Here is a 12,063-nt window from a genome sequence, read left to right on the forward strand (position 1 = left end):
CTATGTTGAGTTTAAAACTGTGAACTTATTTTATTGAAAAATTATTAACTGAAAACAATCTTAATTTGGCATTATTTAGAATTTTTGAATAGTTCCCGCACGCCAGCGACCAGGTGCTGGGGCCCGGAGTCACCTACGTGGTCAAGGTGGGTGCGGGCGCCGGCCGCCCTGAGGGTTAGGGATTCTGGGGCCAGGGTGGGGGCCAGTTCGGGACAGATTCCTTCATTCCCTGAAGTCCGGGGTGCGGGGCGCACCCGCGACTGTCACGTTAGAGGCAAGGAAATGCGCACTCCTTAGCAATCAGCTCGCTTGACAGCGGTGAGGAGGGAACTACAAATGCGGTTTTCCCGCATCCATTGGGAGAAGGTTTACCACTCGGATGACCGCTCCGTCCCGGTTTTCCCTGGGCTCCACTTTTTTGGCACGCCTTTGCCACCTGGCTTACCAGATGTCTGGTCAGTGTCATGGGAGCCCAGCCCTGGACAGCGGGGGTCCGGCCTGCCTAGTATCTAGGAAACGCGCTGGGGAGACCAGGGCAGCCCCCGGGAGGAGAGATGCACTGAGTGGCGGCCTTACTCCTGCTGTGTCTTCCCTGGAGGGAGGGTAGGCATCTTGTTGACCCCGCAGCAAGAATTCCCAGCTCCTTGCAGAGCAGGCCAAATGTTGTGTTGCTTTCTCTTCGACGGGCTTTACTTTCTCACCCAGGCCAGGTTTTCTTGGGGTTTGTCTTTCATTCCCTAAGGAGAGGTTCTCGTTTACAGCAGCGGAATGAGAATTCTGGGACTATTTTTCTGGTGACTGTAGTCTTCCATTTAAATGTGCTAAAAGGGAACTAGGGCGCTGCGCTTGGAGCCACAGGCTGGAAAGGAGTTTTTTCCTCCAACACAAAGGTGATAAAAGCACGATGTAGTCAATAAAATTCTACCCTTATGCAAACGTGTTATGATATTTAAGGAAAAAGCCTCAACACAGTTCAAGTAATCTGCCACGCGGTTATTTCCTTCTGCCCGTTAGTTAGCTCAGAGCTTTACCAGCCTCCACAGCCGAGCAGATACCCCCTACATAAGGGGTTGAGGATGGAAGTTGCAGTATTTCAGTCCTGCCACTCCAAGGCATGGCTTTGTATGGAGAAAGAAATGAGACACAAACTCTATCCCCACAGTGTCCTCAGTAACACTGAGAAACCCCCAGGATGTCTGTTCGTAAATATTGGCTGCAGATTCCAGTGTAAAAATTTAGCAGAACGCATCCTCAGGTAAAATGCAGTATCTGGTCGGAACTAAAATATTAACAGAGATACTTAACTTTGTGGATTACCTTTAACTATATAAAAAGTGCTTGAAGATGAATGTGGTCATTATTGTTAAAAGAGGGCCTCTTCACCTTTTCAGTCTGCTTTTGAATTTAACCTTCATTTTAGCTTCTAAGTATGTTTTATTATATTTTACCAAAGGGATATAGATAAGCATAATATATGCATATTTGGGTTAGTTTATTTTAAGAGAAACAGAATAGTCTTCTTGTTTTGCTTATTTAAATTATATAACCAGGGGCCAAAAACAAAAAGAAAAAAAAAAAAAACCAAACCAAAAATCCCTGACAGCTTTGAGGTTGTGTTTACTTCTGGGTTGTTAGTATAATTGCTGTTTTAAAAAGCCTACATTTCAAATAGACAAATAGACCTTGGCAAAGCTTTTTCTACCTGTCATATTTAACAGAGTAGTTTTCAAATTGAGGGAGAATTCTCAAACTTATGGCTTTAAATTTTTGTTTGAATCACTTTGCTTAGAACTTCGCTTTTGCTTTTTAAAGAAGGAAGGCCATCATCCAGTTTGAAAGGTCAAATGTGGCAAAATAATGATGAATGTACTAAAATAAAATGGCTCTGCGTCGACAATCTGTTGCTGTAAGGTTTGTAACTTCCTGGCAGCATCAGCAGTAGTATTCAGAGTCAAGGGGCTGGATCTGCACAGAGCTTGTCTGTGTCTTGGGGTTACTTTGTGTTGCCTCAAATTTAAGGGGTTGCAGTGACGGGTTGAGGGGTGCATGGCATGACTAATTAGGGCCCTGTACCATCCATGGTTTGGTTCCTTGTTCATTAGCAGCCGTGAATAGTGATGTGATGTGAACATAAACGCAGGCATTGTCCTCTGCTTTCCTGGAGAAGTTTGAAGTCACGCAGAAAGAAAACCAGATGCTAAAGTGTGTGTGCTTGTTTGATTCAAATTATCACATGGCCCTCTGTTGGCGCACATGTGCAAATTCCCGCATTGCCTATGTTGAGTTTAAAACTGTGAACTTATTTTATTGAAAAATTATTAACTGAAAACAATCTTAATTTGGCATTATTTAGAATTTTTGAATAGTTCTACTGGTATCCTCACTTTAAAAGATTTCTGGTAGATAGAAATGGGCCATCTTTATCATATGACTAGATACCAATCGTAAAAACTAAGAGTTTAGGGTTTGGGAAAGGATGCATTATTCTCTTTGATGTAATTTTTTTCTAAATTAAAAATAAAGCCCCCAAATGTTTTCTAGTTTCCTGGAAAATTTATATACTGTATTATAGATTTTCTCCTCAAAGAAATACCAGGTGATATTAGGATACTGCACACATGAATTATAATTCAAAAATATTTTGACTTAATCTGAGAACAGGGACTGTAAAGTACAGAAGTCTGGTAAATTTTGATCATCTAGGAAACATTAAACTATTTGAGCAACAGCTTAGAATGTGAATTAATGAAGGACTTAAAATTTAAACATGGAAGAAGTTCCTGAGCAACAGGAGAATTCAAAGCTCTAAGCATGTCTAATTGGTCCATCATTGAGTTTGCTGCTAAATAACAGAACGGGGCTATGCACACAGGAAGGCTGCAGCTTACTCTGCCTGGAGGTTTATATTCTTTTCAGCTGGGCCTCATTGGCAGCACCTTTTTACTCCCCTAAGTGTACTTGACATTTCCTTTTTTCTTTTGGTGACGTAAAAGAAAGAACAAGAAACTATGCTCTTGACAGAAAAGAAAAATCCAACAGCAAAGAACAATGAATAGTTTCATTAAATTTCCGTTTTAAAAGTGTTTGATATTTTGACCTAAAAGAAATACAAATGAGTATTGATTACGGTGCTGCTCTCCTTTAAATTATCTTATCCTAAAGTCAAAGCTGGGTAGGACCCCCATCACTCAAGGAGGCTGCTGGTCTTTAGCAGGTTCAAAAGGCAATATCCTGGTCCTCCACCTTCTCCGTCCCCAGATCCACGGTGGGGAAACTGTAGGAAGGAATATGAACAGTGCAGGGAACAGGAGGCAGGGGTTCAGTTTTTAAAGAGCCACTGGGCCATCTGAAGACAAGCACAGCCTTGGCATTCAGCTCTGAAACTGCCTGCTGGAGGGGGCGAGGCTGGAGCAGGAGGCAATGCTGTGTGGGCTGCACTGGGTTTGCCTTTGGCCCCAGTGTGGTCCCCAAAAGACGGGCTCCTTCTTAGAGCACATCACAGCACAGACTTCAAAAGGATAAGAAGTGACCATATTTAGAACTGATCCAAGTGCCAAGGGCAAGAATCAGGAGGCCCAATGTAAAAGCAATGGTTTTAGGAGCCCGCTGCTCAGAGCTATTCCAACAGCGTCAGCATTCAGTGAGCCAGCAGATTATGTTATTCATAAACACCTGTGAAGGCTCCAGCGAAGTTATATAGGTTTCAGCTTGTGCAGTGTTGTACATTTACTGACAGTGAAAATGGCAAGCTATTTATAGGAGATTGAATGATCAGAAAAGTACGGCATTATTTCCTGATATGCTGGACACTTCCTGGTATGCTTCCCTTTTGGAACAAAGCTCTGTTTTTACAAGGACACTTTAAAAATTATTTTATTTCTCCCATTTGTGCATCAAATGATTGGGGTGGTATAAATCATTTGCTTTATTTGTAAATGCTCTGCTGCCTTTTATAGGTGGTCTTCGTAAGTTACATTTACTCAAAAATTTATTCTTAATTTTTTTTCACTTGACAAAGTGTATAAAAATATCTTAAATTTTCATTTTCTCAGAGCTGTATTCTTTTGGTAACTGTGAGCAAAGATCATACAAAAGTTATTTTAACTATATTAAAACAACTGTATCAATTCTACTGTAATATTGTAGAATTTTATTTTACTTCTAGACTGAAAAGTTGTTTTTTGATGTGTAGTTGAACTTTAAAGTTGATTTTTTTCTCAAAATTGTTTAAAAAGCTTATAATATGGATGGCTTACATGTAAATATCTAAATGGTTTGAAAAATAGCTTAAGAATTTCTTTTGACATTAATAGATAAAGTTATTAATTTGATCTGGATAGTGAGTTATCTCTTTTTATGTGACACAAGCACAGATGTGTTAAAGGCACATACACGCTCCACACATACACACAAACCACACATACACCTCACACATACACACACATATGCACAGACACACCACACGCCCACACATGACCATACAGACACCACACACACACACAACACACACACACACCCCACAGGCCACAGGTAGATGACTTGTGATGACTTTGGATGGGGGCTGTTTTCTTTCTTGTTAGAAAATAGGAAATGTCATATTTCTAGAAATACCCAATTATCTCAGTCATTTCTTTTATATTCATGTTTAAGAAAAAGATAAGCTACGACAAAACTTCCATCCTATAAGGAACAGATGGCTGCTCCTCTGCCTCCGCATGGTGTCTTACCTTTGAGTATATGTCATAGTTTTGAGGAATATATGATTACTGTCACTAAAGCAGAGTCCTGGGAACAGAAAGCCTGGGCAGCAAACACGTGAACCCACTTGGAAGACTGGCTTTCCAGCCAACAGGCTGGCCCTGCAGGATGTGCTGGTGCTGCTGGCCTGCAGTGCCTGGCTTAGGGTAGGGGAGATTAGAGCAGACACCTGGGCTGGTGAAGGTCCTGGACTGGTGAAAGGCAGGACACCTGGGCTGCAGCTCCACCACCACCTTAGTGTGGGGCTAGAGCAGTCAGCTCACCTCTCTGGACCTGGCTGTCCCCGGCTGCAGTAAGTTGAAGGCAGGGTTGTGCTGGGGTTCTATGGATTGGGCCTCTATGGATTGGGGGCCTGGCCGAGGCAGAAATGGTGGCATCAGGATCGGTATCGTTTTTTGCTCCAGCATCTAATGTAATTGGAAGAGATGGGCCCAGGGAAGCACACTGCAGTATCAGGAGTGTGCTCACCTACTGGACACCTGCTGGGTCACAGGGGCCAGGGCCAGACCCTGCAGTGCAAGGACCCAAGTCCATGGTGGGGCTCAGAGGAAAGCAACAAGGAGGAGCCAGCATGTTCAATGAAAATACCCAAGGGTAATAGAGGTAGTGAATTATTTAATTCACAAACAAAATGGTTGCAGATGCAATGGAAAGCAGTGACCAGTTATGTGTGTTTCCTGGGTAAAGGGCAATTTTGCAGTTTATCATAAGAGTTCTACAATATGTGGTGGATAAATAATATCTTTAAGGTGGGAGGCAGTGAGCATAGGAACAGCCTACTGAGTGGGTGGATGTTGATCATCGTGTGTGTGTGTTTCTGTGTCTGTGTGTGTGTGTCACAGGGGTGTGGGGATGTGCAGCTGCACAATATGCCTTACAAGTTGGTTTTGGTCTTACAAATTCATAATTACTTATGATCTGTGAGTTAAAAAACAAAACAAAATATTTTGACCCCATTGTGATTTCGCCTCTCCCCTCCCCACCAAAACAACAACAGTGTGACAGTGTGAGGGTCCACTGGGAGTCATTAGTCCATGTCTCCCAGTGCTAGAATTGGTGAATTTTCCCTGAGTGGCCACTTCACAGTTGCAGAGCAGTCATGGTTATAAATAAGCAGAGTGGCACCAGTTACACTGGGGTGAGAGGGATTAGGCATCCCTGTTTGGACCACTTGACCCCCAGTGAGATACCAGGGGCCAAAGGCCATGTTTCCGTGGTTACAGGCCATGCTAGTCTTCTTCATCTTTGTGAGGAGAGTTGGTGAGAAGGTGCCGGATATACCTCAGCCCTCCTGTACATCTGACATGTCTGGAAGAGGGGACCACCACTGCTCTTCTTGGCTGGCGAGCATCTTCTCAACACTGGATGGCACCTCTGGCTGGGGTCTTTTTCTAAGGCAGGTGGCAGCAGTTTAGTTAGATCCATGGATTCTGTGATCTATAGATTCTGGGTTCAGATACACCTTACTCTGCACCACAGCTGGTCTGGCAAATACCACTGCCATTTAGTGAAGATTTGGGTTTCTAGCCATGAGCCCAGGTGCCTGTGAGGATCTGCATTGAAGCCTGGATGCTGGAAGAAGCTGCAGAAAAGAGAAGTTGAGGAGACAGCTCGAACAGGTGCCTTACCCGGTCCATTGGTGCTTGCAGGTGCCTGACGCCCCAGCAGCTGTCTGGATATCTGAAGCTCCTCAAAACCAAGAAGAAAAATGTTCAAAGTGCTCATTGTTATAGTGCTGCTTACTTCCGACTTGAAGCCATCCTCAGATATTATCTGAAATGCATGGTTTTCCCAAAGTGGAGAACCCCTCAAAAAAGGCTTTCCTCATGTTTGTCTATTGAATAGGCAGAAAAAGAAGCAAAGAGTCCACTCCAAATTTCAAGAATTTAAACTTGTATGAATCCTTCAAACTCTGGAACTTGGCCTTCACCCAGCCTCACATCAGAAATGCTCTCTACTCTGAGGTCATTCTGACAAACTTCATTTTATCAAATTCCATTAAATATAATTGCTTGGCAATCTACTGACAATAGTGCTTTTTGCTTTGCAAACATTAAAAATTTCCACTGCCACCTGCCCAAATAGAAACTTTCTGTTTAAAAAAAAATCAAAATATGGTTCTAGCTCTGTTGACAAAGAATTTACCCCCAAGGTGGTATTTAGTAGAGGTACTGTATACTCTGGGCCTCTTACAGTTTTTACCAAAGCAGGAGTCACAGAAGGCTTTTATTTCTTAAGATAAAACAATGAAAACGTAGTTGTTTGGAGCGTTCTTTGCCTGGAAGACCCAGCCCTTCACAATGACTTATTGCCCCTCCAGAAGATGGACAAAATGTAAGTGAATTATGAGGGATTTGTGTACAATCATCCCTTGAGATCTAAGGGGGATTGGTTCCAGGAACCCCATGGATACCAAAATCTGAGCATATTCAAGTCCCTGATATAAACTGATGCAGTATTTGCAAATAACTTAGGCACATCTTCCATATACCATCTACTATAATTGTAATATCTTTAGATTACTAATACTTATTATAATGTAAATGTGACACAAATATTTGTTATACTGCATTGTTTGATTTGTGTTATTTTTTATTTTTGTATTGTTATTTTTATTATGTATTTTAAAAATATTTTCATGAATTTGGAGGGCCAACTGTATTCCGTTATTCCCTAGCATATGCATTTTTTTTATTTTGGAGATGGAGTCTCACTCTATCACCCAGACTGGAATCCAGTGGCATGATTATGGCTCACTGTAGCCTCGACCTCCCAGGCTCAAGCTATCTTCCCACCTCAGTCTCCCGAATAGCTGGGACAAAGGCACACACCACCATGCTTGGCTAATTGTTTTACTTTTTCTAGAGATGGGGCTTCCCTGTGTTGCCCAGACTGGTCTTGAACTCCTGGCCTCAAGTGATCTGCCTGCCTCAGCCTCCCAAGGTGCTGGGATTACAGGCATGAGCCACTGTGCCCGGCGTGCACAGGCGTCTTTCTAAGATTAAAGTGAGTAGTGCAGGTTTCTCTTCTGGCCATGGTGGGCCCTCCCTGCTGATTTTGACTGCATGAGCTGTGCTTCAGGCTGGCAAAAATACAGGTTGGCCCCTGCTAGGCACATGGTTTAGTTCCTGGATGTGCCCTTGGGCTGTACCATGTCGAATACCAAAGAGCTCCCTCACCACCCAGGCATCCCTCCTTGCTGTCTCTCCCTCCTTGAGTCTTGGTTTGGATGCCTCGGGTCTTCTTAACAAAAAGACCTCCACAACCCACTCAGCAGGAGAGGCCCCTAAAAACTGGCAGCAGGAGAAAGACAGCCTTGAGCCCATTCGTCCTGCCCATCCCTGACATGACATGAAGGGTGAGGGAGCCTAACCCACCTCACACTGATCTCTACCTCCTCTGCTTGCAGCCCTGCCTGTCTTGCAAGGTCACCTGCCAACCTTGTAACATGGCTTGTAAAACACCCTTTTATAAAATTCAAACATTTATTATGAGGATTTTAAAACATACATCAACATACGAAACACATAAACACAACAAAATAAAGAGAATGGCAAAATGAGGCCCCAGGGACACATCACCCACCACCCAACTTCAACAGCCATCGGTTCAGTGCCATCTGCACGCCACCCCACCCTGCACTGTTTAGGAGCAGTTTCCAGACTTCCAGGTTTTGCCTGCTGCTCCTCTGTGGACTTGTGTGGGCCTGTCTTTGCCCTGGTGTGGGTCAAGCAGTGGCCTGGATGTCCACATTCCTTCTAGACATGAAGGCACTCCTCACGCAGTGGGAATGAGGACCTCAAGTTGGTCCGTGGTGACTGTCCTTCAGGAATGAACTTACAAGTGTGTTAGTGGGGCCCTAGAATCGTGCAGGTCTGGATGGCGCCTCCGCCTCAGTGCTTGGAGAACACACCATGTTCTTGACGAATAAGTTGCAGCCTTGGGCTTAACAGTGATATCAAATATGGCCAAGTGGTTCAGGGTCCCAAGTGTGCTCAGACGTCCTAGATTTGACTCTGTGGTCCCCAGGAAGCACTGTGAGCTGTGAGGAGGGGCAGGCCTCCTAGCCTTCAGGTGGGGAGGTGGGAGGCGCACCTCCCAACCTCTTCTGCTCAGTGTCCTCTTCCAGTATCTGAGGAGCCTCCTCTGCTCAGTGTCCTCTTCCAGTATCTGCAGGGCCTCTTCCAGTATCTGAGGAGCCTTCTGGAAATGGGTGTTCTCCCAAGTTGTTTTTAATAGTATTAGTCAGGGTTCTTCAGAAAAAAACAGAACCAAGAGTTTCTTATAATAAAAGGGATTTATTATAAGGAATTGGGTTGCATAATTTTGGAGGCAGGCAAGTCCCAAGGTCTGCAGGGTGGGCCAGACCCAGGAAAGCTGATAGTGTCAGTTCCAGTTCTGATGCTGGCCTCTTGAGACCCAGGAAGAGCCAATGTTTCAGTTTGATCTGAAGGCGGGACAAAATAGTGTCCCAGCTGGAAGACCAACAAGAGGAATTCTCTGTTATCCAGGGGAGGGGTCAGGCTTTTTGTTTTATTCAGGCCCTCAACAAATTGGAGAAGAGCCACACAAATTGGGGAGGGCCATCTGTTTGTTCAGTCTACTACTGATTCAAATGTTAATGTTATCAAAAAGGAAAAAACTCTCACGGACACACCAGAATAATGTTTAACCAAATATCTGGGCATCTCATGGCTCAGTCAAGTGGACATATACAATTCACCCTCCGAAATACACGTAAACTCTAGAAGTATTTTCTACAGTAGCCACTAACTGACCTGAACCACTTGTAGGGATTTCTGTTTCCTAACAATATGGAAACACGGGATAAGGAATGATCAGATAAACTTGTCTGAAAGAGTCTCAGATTTTATTACTGTTCCTTTGGGTATCAAATAGAGAAACTTTTTTTTTTTTTTGAGACGGAGTTTTGCTCTTGTTGCCCAGGCTGGAGTACAATGGTGCGATCCTGGCTCACAGAAACCTCTGCCTGCCGGGTTCAAGCAATTATCCTGCCTTAGCCTCCTAAGTAGCTGGGATTACAGGCATGCGCCACCACACTCAGCTAATTTTGTATTTTTAATAGAGACAGAGTTTCTCCATGTTGGTCTGCTGGTCTCGAACTCCCGACCTCAGGTGATCCGCCTGCCTCAGCCTCCCAAAGTGCTGGGATTACAGGCATGCGCCACCGTGCCCGACCCAAATAGAGAAACATTTTTAAATTCCTCAAATGTTTGTTCAGGGTTTACTATAGATGGATGCTAGAGTAGGGGTCTGAGCTATAAGACAGATAAACTGTGACTGTCCACAAGGGGAGCTGTGAGTAGGTCTTTATGGGGCTAAGTGGCAAGGGCCCATGGCTGTGGTTCACAAGCTGGTTCAGGGTGTGGGGACCCGGGTGGCTGCCTGCTCCTGGCAGCATCACACCTGATATGGTCCCTCGAGGTGGGGGCAAGCCCAGCAGCAGGACATGTGGCCACCTTACATTGATGCTTTTGAGTCACAGGAGGCAGAGGCACCCAGGAGGGGAAACACGCTTCTGTGTCAAGGTGTTTCACCAGTAAAATGGAAAAGCCATGGGGTTTTCCCCCTAATCTGCAAACGATAATAACAATAATAATAATTTACAGATGTGATTTTCTCAATTTAAGGTTTGCTACCATGGAAGTTCTAAAAAGTATATTGGTGCATGTTTCTATTTGGGTTTGACCAAATTAAAGAACAAATAGCAAATAAGTACTCTCAGAAAAGGGAACCAGGCAGGGTGGCGCCTCTTTCGGGAAGCTGGGCTGAGAACAGAAGGTCACTGGTCAAGTGGGTGAGCTGGCAGGGCCCAGGGCCTGGCAGGTGCCCCTGAGTCCCTCCTGCTTCCCACATGCTGAGAAGCCTCCTTTCGTCCTCTGACTTTCCACGTCCATATGACTGATGGGATCATGGTACCCCTTGCTTGGTCAGCCCGCCTCACCCCTTCTTAGGGCTGAGTCCTCCAGGGTCTCCTCTGGTCTCTGGGATAGAGAAATTGCTTTTTAAAGGATTGTTATTTGTAAGGAGGTGATGGCTGCACTATGTAGAGAACTGAGCTGTGACTTTTTTCACTGGAAGTAGCAACTCCTGTAATAGATAAGAACCTCATTTGCAGAATGACTTATTAACTCAGGTGAGAGGAGAAAATAAGACTCACAACTTAACAGCCAGAGGGGAGAATTCTGATGTCCGGTTGTTGACCACAACCCCGTCCCCCTCATTGCCCTCCTTCCCTCCCTCCTGCTGGACCCCCAGGGCAGGGGTGTGCTGGCCAATGGTTAACATCTCTGGCTGTTGGGACAAAAAAGTTATGATTTGAAGTTTTGCCAGTTTTTGTGCTGTGAAGAACCACTGCCCTGCTGCCACTGGGAGGCAGGAAGAGGAATGCAGTAGCTCAGCCGATAGCGTCTACACCACACGGTACAGTGAATTCAACCTTAAGGTGCAGACAGCAGCAATGTGTAATACAGTCATTAGGAGGTTCTGTGTTTTTAGTACTTACTATCTTTGCTTGTCTTATAATTACATATACAGGGAGAGGGACACACTCCTTAGGTCTGTTCCCCGCTAAATCAGCCTTCCTCCCATCCTGCCTCCACTCGAAGCCCTCTCTCTTCCCTTGTGCATCCTTTCCTTCCCACTTCACTTCCTCTCTTCTTATTCACATCAATATGCAGTGATCGGCTTCTCTCGGTCCGTGGATAGTGATCTGGAAAAGGTCCATCAGTGCCCCCTCATATGAAATCTAAACCCCTTTTCGATTCTTTTGCAGCCTGACCTCCCTCCCCGCAGACCCCGATACTTTTGTCCTCTCCCTGGAGGACTCCCAGTCTCGGCCTTGAAGTGTTTTGTCCTTTGGTTCTTGTGCAGTCCTCTTATCTTTCCATCTTTGTTTCTGGATTTTTTTCCAGTCTTGCCCTCCCCATTCACCCATTGACTAGTGTATTCCTTCATCAATTTTAAAATCAATTGTTTCATTCAACGAGTATCTGTTGAACCCCTATTCTGTGCTAGGCCTGTGCTAGGATTGGCAATAGAGTGGTGAATTGTTTGCTTCCTGCTCCTTCAGTGCCAGTGGGGGAGACGGATGAGAGAAAATACCAGGAGCCACGCTAGTGGTGGTGACGTGGAAATCAAGGATGGCTTCTCCCAGGAGATGATACTGAAATGGAGCCGAAATAACGGGTGGGATTATCTGGCAGGCAGGTGGGACATGTGTGTGTAGGTGTCAGTGCCTGATTGCGTGGGCCCATCTAGGGGAGGTGACAGAAGCAGAGTGCG

Source organism: Mandrillus leucophaeus, unplaced genomic scaffold (genome assembly GCF_000951045.1).
Source record: "Mandrillus leucophaeus isolate KB7577 unplaced genomic scaffold, Mleu.le_1.0 Scaffold152, whole genome shotgun sequence".
Taxonomy (NCBI): Eukaryota; Metazoa; Chordata; class Mammalia; order Primates; family Cercopithecidae; genus Mandrillus; species Mandrillus leucophaeus.